Source organism: Rhineura floridana, chromosome 18 (assembly GCF_030035675.1).
Source record: "Rhineura floridana isolate rRhiFlo1 chromosome 18, rRhiFlo1.hap2, whole genome shotgun sequence".
Taxonomy (NCBI): domain Eukaryota; kingdom Metazoa; phylum Chordata; class Lepidosauria; order Squamata; family Rhineuridae; genus Rhineura; species Rhineura floridana.
The window spans coordinates 25,024,991-25,041,386 of record NC_084497.1 but is presented as its reverse complement, the minus strand read 5'-3'; the positions used below and the strand labels follow the sequence as shown (position 1 = coordinate 25,041,386).

The following is a 16,396-nucleotide window of genomic DNA, read 5'->3' as shown; positions in this document are numbered from 1 at the left end:
TGTTTGTGTGTGGCTGTGACTATCATGAAGGGACCCTGCACTTCTGAATTTGCCACTACACTCCCAGATGCCTCGGAGAAGACAACCAGCAGGGCAGGAAAGGAACAGCCCTCCTGTTATGTTTGTCTCCAGGATATGGTATTCACAGGTAGAGTGCCTCTGGATATGGAGGCTGTGTTAGCATAGGCGGCAGGAACAGGAGCCGCATCCTAGCAATGGGTAGAGCAATGAATGTAGCTTTTACCGCTTTGCACAGTAGGCTACATTCCAACCACTCAAAATCCAGAGATTTCTATAAGAGGGAGGCGATTTCATTGAGAACTTGGGTCCAACTCTGACTCAGTGGTTTTCTTCCACAGATAAAAAGGACCCTGGAGCAGGAATGAGGAACATTTGTCACCCTCCAGATGTTGCTGGACCACTACTCCCATCGCCTCTGACCACTGGCCATTCTGGATGGAAACCGAAGGTAGTCGGAGGCCAGCATCATCTGGAGGGTCACAGCTTCCCCATCCCTGAACTAGACCATCACTTGCCTTTACTGGCCCTCGCTACCTCCATCACATGCCTCTTTCTAAAGCAGGGATGAGGATCCTGTTGTCTTCTAGATAGCTGTTGGACCACAATTTCCATCACCCTTGGCCATTGTCCATGTTGACTAGGGCTGATGTGGACTGGAGTCAACATCTGGAGGGCCACAGTTGTTCCCCATCCCTCTTCTGCCTAATGGGGGGGAGTGGGGAATGATTCCATCAAAGTCAAGATGATGCCTTAAGAACAAAGGGGTGCTGCTCAACAACAGCTTTCATTTGGGCCTTCAAGAACAAGCAACACGTCTGCTCTGTGGAGGGTTGTTTTGTTTTAAGTATTATCTGCTCTGCTTTGATTGGGCAAATGACAGCTTCTGGATTCTCCTTTGCCAACGCTGTTGCTGGCCATCAATAATGGCTCAGCACCAGCTGGTCATCACTAACATCTCCATTCCGTGATGAGCCACTTAAGAGCTGTTGTGATTTCAGAGACCCTGAGCCATTCCCGGCAGGGAGGGGTCTGTGACAAAAGATTAGTTAATTTCAATGCCACTTCAGCTGCAAGTAGAATTGGAAAAAGAAAAAGAAAGAAAAAAAGAATACAGTAATTCCGGGAAAAAACACTGTAAATGTAAAATCGTTGTTGGCCTGGAGCCACAGATAAACAATGGAATTTAAAGCCTCGTTCACACAAGCTGGAGTTGAGATGGCCAAAGGGCTTCTGATCTGCATAGATGCAGGTGGTCAAGTGCCCAAATCCCTGCACTTAGAAAGCTAGGGAGAAGGCTAGGCCAGGCCTCTTCTCCCTAAATTCCGGCTGAACTCCCATATGAGGTTGCACCACTATTTAAAAGAACGTTGAAAATAAATCAAGATTTAGAAAGGGGCAACTGTACCCCCACCATCCATGATGTTGAAATAGATGAAATAGTTTTGGATTCCCCTTTTGCCATTCAATCAAGCTTAAATATGCAACCAGAGCAGGCGAAGGGCACAGGCTCCTTGAATCATTTAGGAGATTGGGGGGGGGAAAAAGAGAGAGAATGAACAAGAAGGTGACTCCACACACACATCACAGCTCTCAAAACTTCAAGAGCCCAGCAGGGGTACACAGGAAGCTACCTTACTCCGAGTCAGAACTTTGGGCCATCTACCTCAGAATTGCCAGCACTGACTGGCAGCAGCTCTACAGGGTTTCAGACAAGGAACATTCCCAGCCCTACCTGGAGATGTCATTGGGGTTTGAACCTAGGGTGCTCTGCATGCAAGCCAGGTGCTCTGTCACAGACCTACTGCCATTTCCCTAAAATTCAAGTAAGGTTCTAGTCCTTGTGGCGCTGAATAAAGGGATGATTGAAAAAGGAAGCTTCCTTGAATAGCCACTGCCTGGAAAGGAGATGCTGGGCCCCTTCAGGAGGAAAGGCTGGATATAAATTCCTGGCAGCTGGTGTTCAGAGGTATGATGATTTCCTAAATGCAATGCCATACCAACCACAACAAGATTCCTATGAGTAAGACAGCAAACTCAGCATCCCACAATCCTGGAAGCCAGTCAGCCAAGGTCACAGAAATCGTCATGCAGCACAACCTGACCCGGAGGCTATAGTTAGTGCAGAATGCTGCAGCACAACTGGTGACATGAGGGAGACCCTGTCAAGCATGGGACTTTTGCTTACAAAGCATGTGCCTTACCACTGACCTACAGCCCTTCCCATCTAAAAAAGTACACAGTATTTTAACATTGTTCTTTTCAACTCACTAATGAATAAACAGCATACCTAGGCTGAATCCATATTATGGCATTTAATGCACATTCAACACACATTTGAAGCACATGAATCCCACCACAAAGTCATGGAACTGTAGTTTGTCATGGGTGGCGGGAACTGTTAGTCACTGAGAAGAGTCTTCTAACATGCTTCCTTGTCCTTTCCTGCTGATTGGAACCGATCAGAGTGAAAGGAGGCAAGGCAGCCACTTACCTCTTAATTTTTGGTGTATTCTCTCTTAACTCTACAAAGTCACAAGGAAACTTGGAAATGATGTCATCCACAATACGATGATGAGAGCTTTGTGCAAAGTTCTTGTGTTGTTCACTTTCAACACGCTGAAATTAGAAAAGAAAAAACAAGAATGTATCAACAGCATTCATAAAGAAATTATTCAGATTATTCATTGATTAATGTAAAAAATGTTACACAAGAAGTTTTAAAACCACCAAAAATCCCATAAAGGCTCAGCTGAAATGAACATATCTCAGCTTAATAAACGGAGATATTAATGAACCTGTCCACCCTGCATATACCCTTTTGTGGCACAAGCAATCAAACCAGGAAAATTCTAACTAACCGTAGCTTCCCTTTTTATTTGAACTGGGGAACCATGGTTACAGTTGTGGAATAAGCCAGGATACTAAACCATGCAAAAGACCTGTTCATTTATTCGTTTATTAAGCAGAGATATGACTGTCTGAATGCAGCCACAATCTAAAATTGATCCTGATTTGACACCTCATGACCCTACCAAATTGTTTTGAAGCTGTGAGAAACAGATTTCAAACTTTAATAGTACATAAAAAATCTAAATGTAACATGCAAGTGCATATATTTCTATTTACTTCACTATGCCTGACTGTGTATGCTCCATTATTAGAAAGTCCTTATCTATAGATGGAGACAACCTTATTATGTAAGTTAACAGCAGCAGCCTGTAGACCTTTCACTGTCTGGAGACAAGTATGTCCCTCAAGAATATAGATGTTGTCTGTCCCTGCTCTAGCATATCCAGTTGTGCTAATGTCGACCCAGTGTGCGGCAGCTGTGAAAAAGGCAAATTCCATGCTAGGGATAATTAGGAAAGGTATTGAAAATAAAACAGCCAATATCATAATGCCGTTGTATAAATCTATGGTGTGGCCGCATTTGGAATACTGTGTACTGGTCGCCTCATCTCAAAAAGGATATTATAGAGTTGGAAAAGGTTCAGAAGAGGGCAACCAGAATGATCAAGGGGATGGAGCGACTCCCTTATGAGGAAAGGTTGCAGCATTTGGGGCTTTTTAGTTTAGTTTATGTTCACCGCCCAAAGAGCTATTGCTAGTCGGGCGGTATATAAATCTAATAAATAATAATAAAATAATAATAGAGAAAAGGCTGGTCAGAGAGACATGATAGAAGTGTATAAAATTATGCATGGCATTGAGAAAGTGGATAGAGAAAAAGTTTTTCTCCCTCTCTCATAATACTAGAACTCGTGGACATTCAAAGAAGCTGAATGCTGGAAGATTCAGGACAGACAAAAGGAAGTACTTCTTTACTCAGCGCATAGTATGGAATCTGCTCCCACAAGACACAGTAATGGCCACCAGCTTGCATGGCTTCAAAAGAAGATTTGGACAAATTCTTGGAGGACAGGGCTGTCAGTGGCTACTGGCCATGATGGCTGTGTTCTGCCACCCTAGTCAGAGGCAGCATGCTTCTGAAAACCAGTTGCCGGAAGCCTCAGGAGGGGAGAGTGTTTCTTGCACTCGGGTCCTGCTTGCGGGCTTCCCCCAGGCACCTGGTTCCCCCCGCCACTGTGAGAACAGGATGCTGGACTAGATGGGCCACTGGCCTGATCCAGCAGGCTCTTCTTATGTTCTTAGAAGACTCTTTTCAGTAGCTAACACTCCTCCCCCCTTTTCATGCTGATTGGCTCCTAGAGATGTTGGCTGTTGTCAGGGAAAGCATTAGCAAGGATCTCATTCTCAACCCAGGAGCAAAAAAAAAGTTTGTGTGTGGCTGTGACTATTCATGAAGGGACCCTGCACTTCTGAATTTGCCACTACACTCCCAGATGCCTCGGAGAAGACAACCAGCAGGGCAGGAAAGGAACAGCCCTCCTGTTATGTTTGTCTCCAGGATATGGTATTCACAGGTAGAGTGCCTCTGGATATGGAGGCTGTTTAGCATAGGCGGCAGGAACAGGAGCCGCATCCTAGCAATGGGTAGAGCAATGAATGTAGCTTTTACCGCTTTGCACAGTAGGCTACATTCCAACCACTCAAAATCCAGAGATTTCTATAAGAGGGAGGCGATTTCATTGAGAACTTGGGTCCAACTCTGACTCAGTGGTTTTCTTCCACAGATAAAAAGGACCCTGGAGCAGGAATGAGGAACATTTGTCACCCTCCAGATGTTGCTGGACCACTACTCCCATCGCCTCTGACCACTGGCCATTCTGGATGGAACCGAAGGTAGTCGGAGGCCAGCATCATCTGGAGGGTCACAGCTTCCCCATCCCTGAACTAGACCATCACTTGCCTTTACTGGCCCTCGCTACCTCCATCACATGCCTCTTTCTAAAGCAGGGATGAGGATCCTGTTGTCTTCTAGATAGCTGTTGGACCACAATTTCCATCACCCTTGGCCATTGTCCATGTTGACTAGGGCTGATGTGGACTGGAGTCCAACATCTGGAGGGCCACAGTTGTTCCCCATCCCTCTTCTGCCTAATGGGGGGGAGTGGGGAATGATTCCATCAAAGTCAAGATGATGCCTTAAGAACAAAGGGGTGCTGCTCAACAACAGCTTTCATTTGGGCCTTCAAGAACAAGCAACACGTCTGCTCTGTGGAGGGTTGTTTTGTTTTAAGTATTATCTGCTCTGCTTTGATTGGGCAAATGACAGCTTCTGGATTCTCCTTTGCCAACGCTGTTGCTGGCCATCAATAATGGCTCAGCACCAGCTGGTCATCACTAACATCTCCATTCCGTGGATGAGCCACTTAAGAGCTGTTGTGATTTCAGAGACCCTGAGCCATTCCCGGCAGAGAGGGGTCTGTGACAAAAGATTAGTTAATTTCAATGCCACTTCAGCTGCAAGTAGAATTGGAAAAAGAAAAAGAAAGAAAAAAAGAATACAGTAATTCCGGAAAAACACTGTAAATGTAAAATCGTTGTTGGCCTGGAGCCACAGATAAACAATGGAATTTAAAGCCTCGTTCACACAAGCTGGAGTTGAGATGGCCAAAGGGCTTCTGATCTGCATAGATGCAGGTGGTCAAGTGCCCAAATCCCTGCACTTAGAAAGCTAGGGAGAAGGCTAGGCCAGGCCTCTTCTCCCTAAATTCCGGCTGAACTCCCATATGAGGTTGCACCACTATTTAAAAGAACGTTGAAAATAAATCAAGATTTAGAAAGGGGCAACTGTACCCCCACCATCCATGATGTTGAAATAGATGAAATAGTTTTGGATTCCCCTTTTGCCATTCAATCAAGCTTAAATATGCAACCAGAGCAGGCGAAGGGCACAGGCTCCTTGAATCATTTAGGAGATTGGGGGGGGGGGGAGAGAGAGAGAATGAACAAGAAGGTGACTCCACACACACATCACAGCTCTCAAAACTTCAAGAGCCCAGCAGGGTACACAGGAAGCTACCTTACTCCAAGTCAGAACTTTGGGCCATCTACCTCAGAATTGCCAGCACTGACTGGCAGCAGCTCTACAGGGTTTCAGACAAGGAACATTCCCAGCCCTACCTGGAGATGTCATTGGGGTTTGAACCTAGGGTGCTCTGCATGCAAGCCAGGTGCTCTGTCACAGACCTACTGCCATTTCCCTAAAATTCAAGTAAGGTTCTAGTCCTTGTGGCGCTGAATAAAGGGATGATTGAAAAAGGAAGCTTCCTTGAATAGCCACTGCCTGGAAAGGAGATGCTGGGCCCCTTCAGGAGGAAAGGCTGGATATAAATTCCTGGCAGCTGGTGTTCAGAGGTATGATGATTTCCTAAATGCAATGCCATACCAACCACAACAAGATTCCTATGAGTAAGACAGCAAACTCAGCATCCCACAATCCTGGAAGCCAGTCAGCCAAGGTCACAGAAATCGTCATGCAGCACAACCTGACCCGGAGGCTATAGTTAGTGCAGAATGCTGCAGCACAACTGGTGACATGAGGGAGACCCTGTCAAGCATGGGACTTTTGCTTACAAAGCATGTGCCTTACCACTGACCTACAGCCCTTCCCATCTAAAAAAGTACACAGTATTTTAACATTGTTCTTTTCAACTCACTAATGAATAAACAGCATACCTAGGCTGAATCCATATTATGCATTTAATGCACATCCAACACACATTTGAAGCACATGAATCCCACCACAAAGTCATGGAACTGTAGTTTGTCATGGGTGGCGGGAACTGTTAGTCACTGAGAAGAGTCTTCTAACATGCTTCCTTGTCCTTTCCTGCTGATTGGAACCGATCAGAGTGAAAGGAGGCAAGGCAGCCACTTACCTCTTAATTTTTGGTGTATTCTCTCTTAACTCTACAAAGTCACAAGGAAACTTGGAAATGATGTCATCCACAATACGATGATGAGAGCTTTGTGCAAAGTTCTTGTGTTGTTCACTTTCAACACGCTGAAATTAGAAAAGAAAAAACAAGAATGTATCAACAGCATTCATAAAGAAATTATTCAGATTATTCATTGATTAATGTAAAAAATGTTACACAAGAAGTTTTAAAACCACCAAAAATCCCATAAAGGCTCAGTTGAAATGAACATATCTCAGCTTAATAAACGGAGATATTAATGAACCTGTCCACCCTGCATATACCCTTTTGTGGCACAAGCAATCAAACCAGGAAAATTCTAACTAACCGTAGCTTCCCTTTTTATTTGAACTGGGGAACCATGGTTACCAGTTGTGGAATAAGCCAGGATACTAAACCATGCAAAAGACCTGTTCATTTATTCGTTTATTAAGCAGAGATATGACTGTCTGAATGCAGCCACAATCTAAAATTGATCCTGATTTGACACCTCATGACCCTACCAAATTGTTTTGAAGCTGTGAGAAACAGATTTCAAACTTTAATAGTACATAAAAAATCTAAATGTAACATGCAAGTGCATATATTTCTATTTACTTCACTATGCCTGACTGTGTATGCTCCATTATTAGAAAGTCCTTATCTATAGATGGAGACAACCTTATTATGTAAGTTAACAGCAGCAGCCTGTAGACCTTTCACTGTCTGGAGACAAGTATGTCCCTCAAGAATATAGATGTTGTCTGTCCCTGCTCTAGCATATCCAGTTGTGCTAATGTCGACCCAGTGTGCGGCAGCTGTGAAAAAGGCAAATTCCATGCTAGGGATAATTAGGAAAGGTATTGAAAATAAAACAGCCAATATCATAATGCCGTTGTATAAATCTATGGTGTGGCCGCATTTGGAATACTGTGTACTGGTCGCCTCATCTCAAAAAGGATATTATAGAGTTGGAAAAGGTTCAGAAGAGGGCAACCAGAATGATCAAGGGGATGGAGCGACTCCCTTATGAGGAAAGGTTGCAGCATTTGGGGCTTTTTAGTTTAGTTTATGTTCACCGCCCAAAGAGCTATTGCTAGTCGGGCGGTATATAAATCTAATAAATAATAATAAAATAATAATAGAGAAAAGGCTGGTCAGAGGAGACATGATAGAAGTGTATAAAATTATGCATGGCATTGAGAAAATGGATAGAGAAAAGTTTTTCTCCCTCTCTCATAATACTAGAACTCGTGGACATTCAAAGAAGCTGAATGCTGGAAGATTCAGGACAGACAAAAGGAAGTACTTCTTTACTCAGCGCATAGTATGGAATCTGCTCCCACAAGACACAGTAATGGCCACCAGCTTGCATGGCTTCAAAAGAAGATTGGACAAATTCTTGGAGGACAGGGCTGTCAGTGGCTACTGGCCATGATGGCTGTGTTCTGCCACCCTAGTCAGAGGCAGCATGCTTCTGAAAACCAGTTGCCGGAAGCCTCAGGAGGGGAGAGTGTTCTTGCACTCGGGTCCTGCTTGCGGGCTTCCCCCAGGCACCTGGTTGGCCACTGTGAGAACAGGATGCTGGACTAGATGGGCCACTGGCCTGATCCAGCAGGCTCTTCTTATGTTCTTAGAAGACTCTTTTCAGTAGCTAACACTCCTCCCCCCTTTCATGCTGATTGGCTCCTAGAGATGTTGGCTGTTGTCAGGGAAAGCATTAGCAAGGATCTCATTCTCAACCCAGGAGCAAAAAAAAGTTTGTGTGTGGCTGTGACTATCATGAAGGGACCCTGCACTTCTGAATTTGCCACTACACTCCCAGATGCCTCGGAGAAGACAACCAGCAGGGCAGGAAAGGAACAGCCCTCCTGTTATGTTTGTCTCCAGGATATGGTATTCACAGGTAGAGTGCCTCTGGATATGGAGGCTGTTTAGCATAGGCGGCAGGAACAGGAGCCGCATCCTAGCAATGGGTAGAGCAATGAATGTAGCTTTTACCGCTTTGCACAGTAGGCTACATTCCAACCACTCAAAATCCAGAGATTTCTATAAGAGGGAGGCGATTTCATTGAGAACTTGGGTCCAACTCTGACTCAGTGGTTTTCTTCCACAGATAAAAAGGACCCTGGAGCAGGAATGAGGAACATTTGTCACCCTCCAGATGTTGCTGGACCACTACTCCCATCGCCTCTGACCACTGGCCATTCTGGATGGAACCGAAGGTAGTCGGAGGCCAGCATCATCTGGAGGGTCACAGCTTCCCCATCCCTGAACTAGACCATCACTTGCCTTTACTGGCCCTCGCTACCTCCATCACATGCCTCTTTCTAAAGCAGGGATGAGGATCCTGTTGTCTTCTAGATAGCTGTTGGACCACAATTTCCATCACCCTTGGCCATTGTCCATGTTGACTAGGGCTGATGTGGACTGGAGTCCAACATCTGGAGGGCCACAGTTGTTCCCCATCCCTCTTCTGCCTAATGGGGGGGAGTGGGGAATGATTCCATCAAAGTCAAGATGATGCCTTAAGAACAAAGGGGTGCTGCTCAACAACAGCTTTCATTTGGGCCTTCAAGAACAAGCAACACGTCTGCTCTGTGGAGGGTTGTTTTGTTTTAAGTATTATCTGCTCTGCTTTGATTGGGCAAATGACAGCTTCTGGATTCTCCTTTGCCAACGCTGTTGCTGGCCATCAATAATGGCTCAGCACCAGCTGGTCATCACTAACATCTCCATTCCATGGATGAGCCACTTAAGAGCTGTTGTGATTTCAGAGACCCTGAGCCATTCCCGGCAGAGAGGGGTCTGTGACAAAAGATTAGTTAATTTCAATGCCACTTCAGCTGCAAGTAGAATTGGAAAAAGAAAAAGAAAGAAAAAAAGAATACAGTAATTCCGGAAAAACACTGTAAATGTAAAATCGTTGTTGGCCTGGAGCCACAGATAAACAATGGAATTTAAAGCCTCGTTCACACAAGCTGGAGTTGAGATGGCCAAAGGGCTTCTGATCTGCATAGATGCAGGTGGTCAAGTGCCCAAATCCCTGCACTTAGAAAGCTAGGGAGAAGGCTAGGCCAGGCCTCTTCTCCCTAAATTCCGGCTGAACTCCCATATGAGGTTGCACCACTATTTAAAAGAACGTTGAAAATAAATCAAGATTTAGAAAGGGGCAACTGTACCCCCACCATCCATGATGTTGAAATAGATGAAATAGTTTTGGATTCCCCTTTTGCCATTCAATCAAGCTTAAATATGCAACCAGAGCAGGCGAAGGGCACAGGCTCCTTGAATCATTTAGGAGATTGGGGGGGGGAGAGAGAGAATGAACAAGAAGGTGACTCCACACACACATCACAGCTCTCAAAACTTCAAGAGCCCAGCAGGGTACACAGGAAGCTACCTTACTCCAAGTCAGAACTTTGGGCCATCTACCTCAGAATTGCCAGCACTGACTGGCAGCAGCTCTACAGGGTTTCAGACAAGGAACATTCCCAGCCCTACCTGGAGATGTCATTGGGGTTTGAACCTAGGGTGCTCTGCATGCAAGCCAGGTGCTCTGTCACAGACCTACTGCCATTTCCCTAAAATTCAAGTAAGGTTCTAGTCCTTGTGGCGCTGAATAAAGGGATGATTGAAAAAGGAAGCTTCCTTGAATAGCCACTGCCTGGAAAGGAGATGCTGGGCCCCTTCAGGAGGAAAGGCTGGATATAAATTCCTGGCAGCTGGTGTTCAGAGGTATGATGATTTCCTAAATGCAATGCCATACCAACCACAACAAGATTCCTATGAGTAAGACAGCAAACTCAGCATCCCACAATCCTGGAAGCCAGTCAGCCAAGGTCACAGAAATCGTCATGCAGCACAACCTGACCCGGAGGCTATAGTTAGTGCAGAATGCTGCAGCACAACTGGTGACATGAGGGAGACCCTGTCAAGCATGGGACTTTTGCTTACAAAGCATGTGCCTTACCACTGACCTACAGCCCTTCCCATCTAAAAAAGTACACAGTATTTTAACATTGTTCTTTTCAACTCACTAATGAATAAACAGCATACCTAGGCTGAATCCATATTATGCATTTAATGCACATCCAACACACATTTGAAGCACATGAATCCCACCACAAAGTCATGGAACTGTAGTTTGTCATGGGTGGCGGGAACTGTTAGTCACTGAGAAGAGTCTTCTAACATGCTTCCTTGTCCTTTCCTGCTGATTGGAACCGATCAGAGTGAAAGGAGGCAAGGCAGCCACTTACCTCTTAATTTTTGGTGTATTCTCTCTTAACTCTACAAAGTCACAAGGAAACTTGGAAATGATGTCATCCACAATACGATGATGAGAGCTTTGTGCAAAGTTCTTGTGTTGTTCACTTTCAACACGCTGAAATTAGAAAAGAAAAAACAAGAATGTATCAACAGCATTCATAAAGAAATTATTCAGATTATTCATTGATTAATGTAAAAAATGTTACACAAGAAGTTTTAAAACCACCAAAAATCCCATAAAGGCTCAGCTGAAATGAACATATCTCAGCTTAATAAACGGAGATATTAATGAACCTGTCCACCCTGCATATACCCTTTTGAGGCACAAGCAATCAAACCAGGAAAATTCTAACTAACCGTAGCTTCCCTTTTTATTTGAACTGGGGAACCATGGTTACCAGTTGTGGAATAAGCCAGGATACTAAACCATGCAAAAGACCTGTTCATTTATTTGTTTATTAAGCAGAGATATGACTGTCTGAATGCAGCCACAATCTAAAATTGATCCTGATTTGACACCTCATGACCCTACCAAATTGTTTTGAAGCTGTGAGAAACAGATTTCAAACTTTAATAGTACATAAAAAATCTAAATGTAACATGCAAGTGCATATATTTCTATTTACTTCACTATGCCTGACTGTGTATGCTCCATTATTAGAAAGTCCTTATCTATAGATGGAGACAACCTTATTATGTAAGTTAACAGCAGCAGCCTGTAGACCTTTCACTGTCTGGAGACAAGTATGTCCCTCAAGAATATAGATGTTGTCTGTCCCTGCTCTAGCATATCCAGTTGTGCTAATGTCGACCCAGTGTGCGGCAGCTGTGAAAAAGGCAAATTCCATGCTAGGGATAATTAGGAAAGGTATTGAAAATAAAACAGCCAATATCATAATGCCGTTGTATAAATCTATGGTGTGGCCGCATTTGGAATACTGTGTACTGGTCGCCTCATCTCAAAAAGGATATTATAGAGTTGGAAAAGGTTCAGAAGAGGGCAACCAGAATGATCAAGGGGATGGAGCGACTCCCTTATGAGGAAAGGTTGCAGCATTTGGGGCTTTTTAGTTTAGTTTATGTTCACCGCCCAAAGAGCTATTGCTAGTCGGGCGGTATATAAATTTAATAAATAATAATAAAATAATAATAGAGAAAAGGCTGGTCAGAGGAGACATGATAGAAGTGTATAAAATTATGCATGGCATTGAGAAAGTGGATAGAGAAAAGTTTTTCTCCCTCTCTCATAATACTAGAACTCGTGGACATTCAAAGAAGCTGAATGCTGGAAGATTCAGGACAGACAAAAGGAAGTACTTCTTTACTCAGCGCATAGTATGGAATCTGCTCCCACAAGACACAGTAATGGCCACCAGCTTGCATGGCTTCAAAAGAAGATTGGACAAATTCTTGGAGGACAGGGCTGTCAGTGGCTACTGGCCATGATGGCTGTGTTCTGCCACCCTAGTCAGAGGCAGCATGCTTCTGAAAACCAGTTGCCGGAAGCCTCAGGAGGGGAGAGTGTTCTTGCACTCGGGTCCTGCTTGCGGGCTTCCCCCAGGCACCTGGTTGGCCACTGTGAGAACAGGATGCTGGACTGGATGGGCCACTGGCCTGATCCAGCAGGCTCTTCTTATGTTCTTAGAAGACTCTTTTCAGTAGCTAACACTCCTCCCCCCTTTCATGCTGATTGGCTCCTAGAGATGTTGGCTGTTGTCAGGGAAAGCATTAGCAAGGATCTCATTCTCAACCCAGGAGCAAAAAAAAGTTTGTGTGTGGCTGTGACTATCATGAAGGGACCCTGCACTTCTGAATTTGCCACTACACTCCCAGATGCCTCGGAGAAGACAACCAGCAGGGCAGGAAAGGAACAGCCCTCCTGTTATGTTTGTCTCCAGGATATGGTATTCACAGGTAGAGTGCCTCTGGATATGGAGGCTGTTTAGCATAGGCGGCAGGAACAGGAGCCGCATCCTAGCAATGGGTAGAGCAATGAATGTAGCTTTTACCGCTTTGCACAGTAGGCTACATTCCAACCACTCAAAATCCAGAGATTTCTATAAGAGGGAGGCGATTTCATTGAGAACTTGGGTCCAACTCTGACTCAGTGGTTTTCTTCCACAGATAAAAAGGACCCTGGAGCAGGAATGAGGAACATTTGTCACCCTCCAGATGTTGCTGGACCACTACTCCCATCGCCTCTGACCACTGGCCATTCTGGATGGAACCGAAGGTAGTCGGAGGCCAGCATCATCTGGAGGGTCACAGCTTCCCCATCCCTGAACTAGACCATCACTTGCCTTTACTGGCCCTCGCTACCTCCATCACATGCCTCTTTCTAAAGCAGGGATGAGGATCCTGTTGTCTTCTAGATAGCTGTTGGACCACAATTTCCATCACCCTTGGCCATTGTCCATGTTGACTAGGGCTGATGTGGACTGGAGTCCAACATCTGGAGGGCCACAGTTGTTCCCCATCCCTCTTCTGCCTAATGGGGGGGAGTGGGGAATGATTCCATCAAAGTCAAGATGATGCCTTAAGAACAAAGGGGTGCTGCTCAACAACAGCTTTCATTTGGGCCTTCAAGAACAAGCAACACGTCTGCTCTGTGGAGGGTTGTTTTGTTTTAAGTATTATCTGCTCTGCTTTGATTGGGCAAATGACAGCTTCTGGATTCTCCTTTGCCAACGCTGTTGCTGGCCATCAATAATGGCTCAGCACCAGCTGGTCATCACTAACATCTCCATTCCGTGGATGAGCCACTTAAGAGCTGTTGTGATTTCAGAGACCCTGAGCCATTCCCGGCAGAGAGGGGTCTGTGACAAAAGATTAGTTAATTTCAATGCCACTTCAGCTGCAAGTAGAATTGGAAAAAGAAAAAGAAAGAAAAAAAGAATACAGTAATTCCGGAAAAACACTGTAAATGTAAAATCGTTGTTGGCCTGGAGCCACAGATAAACAATGGAATTTAAAGCCTCGTTCACACAAGCTGGAGTTGAGATGGCCAAAGGGCTTCTGATCTGCATAGATGCAGGTGGTCAAGTGCCCAAATCCCTGCACTTAGAAAGCTAGGGAGAAGGCTAGGCCAGGCCTCTTCTCCCTAAATTCCGGCTGAACTCCCATATGAGGTTGCACCACTATTTAAAAGAACATTGAAAATAAATTAAGATTTAGAAAGGGGCAACTGTACCCCCACCATCCATGATTTTGAAATAGATGAAATAGTTTTGGATTCCCCTTTTGCCATTCAATCAAGCTTAAATATGCAACCACAGCAGGCGAAGGGCACAGGCTCCTTGAATCATTTAGGAGATTGGGGGGGGAGAGAGAATGAACAAGAAGATGACTCCACACACATATCACAGCTCTCAAAACTTCAAGAGCCCAGCAGGGTACATAGGAAGCTACCTTACTCCGAGTCAGAGCTTTGGGCCATCTACCTCAGAATTGCCAACACTGACTGGCAGCAGCTCTACAGGGTTTCAGACAAGGAACATTCCCAGCCCTACCTGGAGATGTCATTGGGGTTTGAACCTAGGGTGCTCTGCATGCAAGCCAGGTGCTCTGTCACAGACCTACTGCCATTTCCCTAAAATTCAAGTAAGGTTCTAGTCCTTGTGGCGCTGAATACTATGCATTTAATGCACATCCAACACACATTTGAAGCACATGAATCCCACCACAGAGTCATGGAACTGTAGTTTGTCATGGGTGGCGGGAACTCTAACTGTGAGGGGGAAACTACACTTCCCAGGATTCTTTGGGGGAAGTCATGCACTTTAAATGTGAGTTGGATGTGCTTTAAATGTATTGAATGGATCTGCATTAATTCTTCCTGTGAGCTGCCTTGGTTTCCTCTGGAAGCTAACAAGTAGGGCCCCAGTACCAAAACAAAAAAAATAAAAATTAACACATGGAAGGAATACACCAGTCATAGGAAACCATTGGACTTCCAGTCATGCTTCTGGTCCCAGGGAGTTGCAATTCAGAACCATCCAGAAGGCCTTAAAAAAACAACCCCCTCTTTAAAAAAAATAAATAAATAAATAAAAGGACATAAAGTTGCCAGTGGTAAACTTACCAGAGCCAAAACCACAAAATTTTAAAGGAATTTATACACCTACACACCTGATCATGTGTAAACAATTAAATAGCTGAAGTTAGTTCAAAGCTTGTAACTAAGCTGCAATCCAATACACACTTACCTGGGAGTAAGTCCCAATGACCCCAATGGAGCTTACTTCTGAGTAGACATGTATTGGTTTGTAGCAAGAAGTGGGGGATGATTATATTGGATGGCAGTGGTAAAAACAACCCTTAATCCTCTGCTGAAGCTTTCTCCTCTGAGTAGCTGCTTTTCGTGTTTATTTATTTAAGGCATTTATACCCCACCCTTTAGCCAAAAGGGCTGGGAGACTGTTACTTGCGTCTGCTGTATAATGGCCAAGGGTGTTGCTAGCAGTAATGCAATGGCAAATTCAGGACTGCAGGGTCCCTTCATGATAGTCACAGCCACACCCCTCCCACCTTTCCCCCTTCTGCTGCTGGGTTGAGAATGAGATCCTTGTTATGCATTCTTCCACAACAGAGGTCCCTAGGAGCCTATAGGCATGAAATGGGAGTGTATTGGCTACTGAGAAGAGTCTGCTCAGTGTCTTACCTCCTTTTACTCTGATTGGCTCCAATCAGCAGGAAAGGACAAGGACACATGTTAGAAGACTCTTCTAAGTGGCTAACACACTCCCCTGTCATGTTGATTGGCTTATGAAATGCTGGAAACACAGGGATTCTGCAGATACCCTGCTCTGCTCTGCTCACTGAACCCCTTCCGGGGTGCTGATGGCTTTTGAAGTCGATACCTCCTATTTTACCAGGTTCGAGCCCAGCTTTTGACAAGTGTAGGTGGGGGGCAAGTTGTCTGGTTGTGGCTCCTGAACATTTATTTCAAACACTATGACTGGGAAAAGTTGAAGTGATCCATACTGCAAATCCTTTGCTGGGAAGTAAATCTGAGTGACCTGGATAGGCTTTCCTTCTGAGTCAACGTGTACAGTTTAACTCAATCTATCTTTCCTTCTCCCAATTCTAGTCCCCTCTCTTTCTTTTTGTCTCTCTCTCCCTCCTTCCTTTTATTACCTTCCTCCCTTCCGACTTTACTCAGAAGCCAGTCCCTAGCACCTTTCACTAGGGCTTACTCCTAAGTAGATGTGCACTGCTAGCCTTCCCTTCATCTTTCCTCTCTGCAACATACCTTTTAGTCCAGCTTCATCAGCCTGCAATCTTAACCTCACCTACCTAGG

At 44.8% G+C, this 16,396-nt stretch overlaps 1 long non-coding RNA gene across 1 annotated transcript in view; it reads right to left on the bottom strand.

Moving 5' to 3' along the window:
- The window catches only part of LOC133372735 (uncharacterized), a 30,717-nt gene that overhangs the window by 10,600 nt on the left and 3,721 nt on the right, over positions 1–16,396 (bottom strand). Inside the window, exons 2-4 of the long non-coding RNA XR_009759543.1 lie at positions 11,087–11,211; positions 6,807–6,931; positions 2,513–2,637 (exon numbers count right to left, since the gene is read on the bottom strand). This is a non-coding gene — a long non-coding RNA (uncharacterized LOC133372735). The remainder of the gene's footprint in view (positions 1–2,512; positions 2,638–6,806; positions 6,932–11,086; positions 11,212–16,396) is intronic.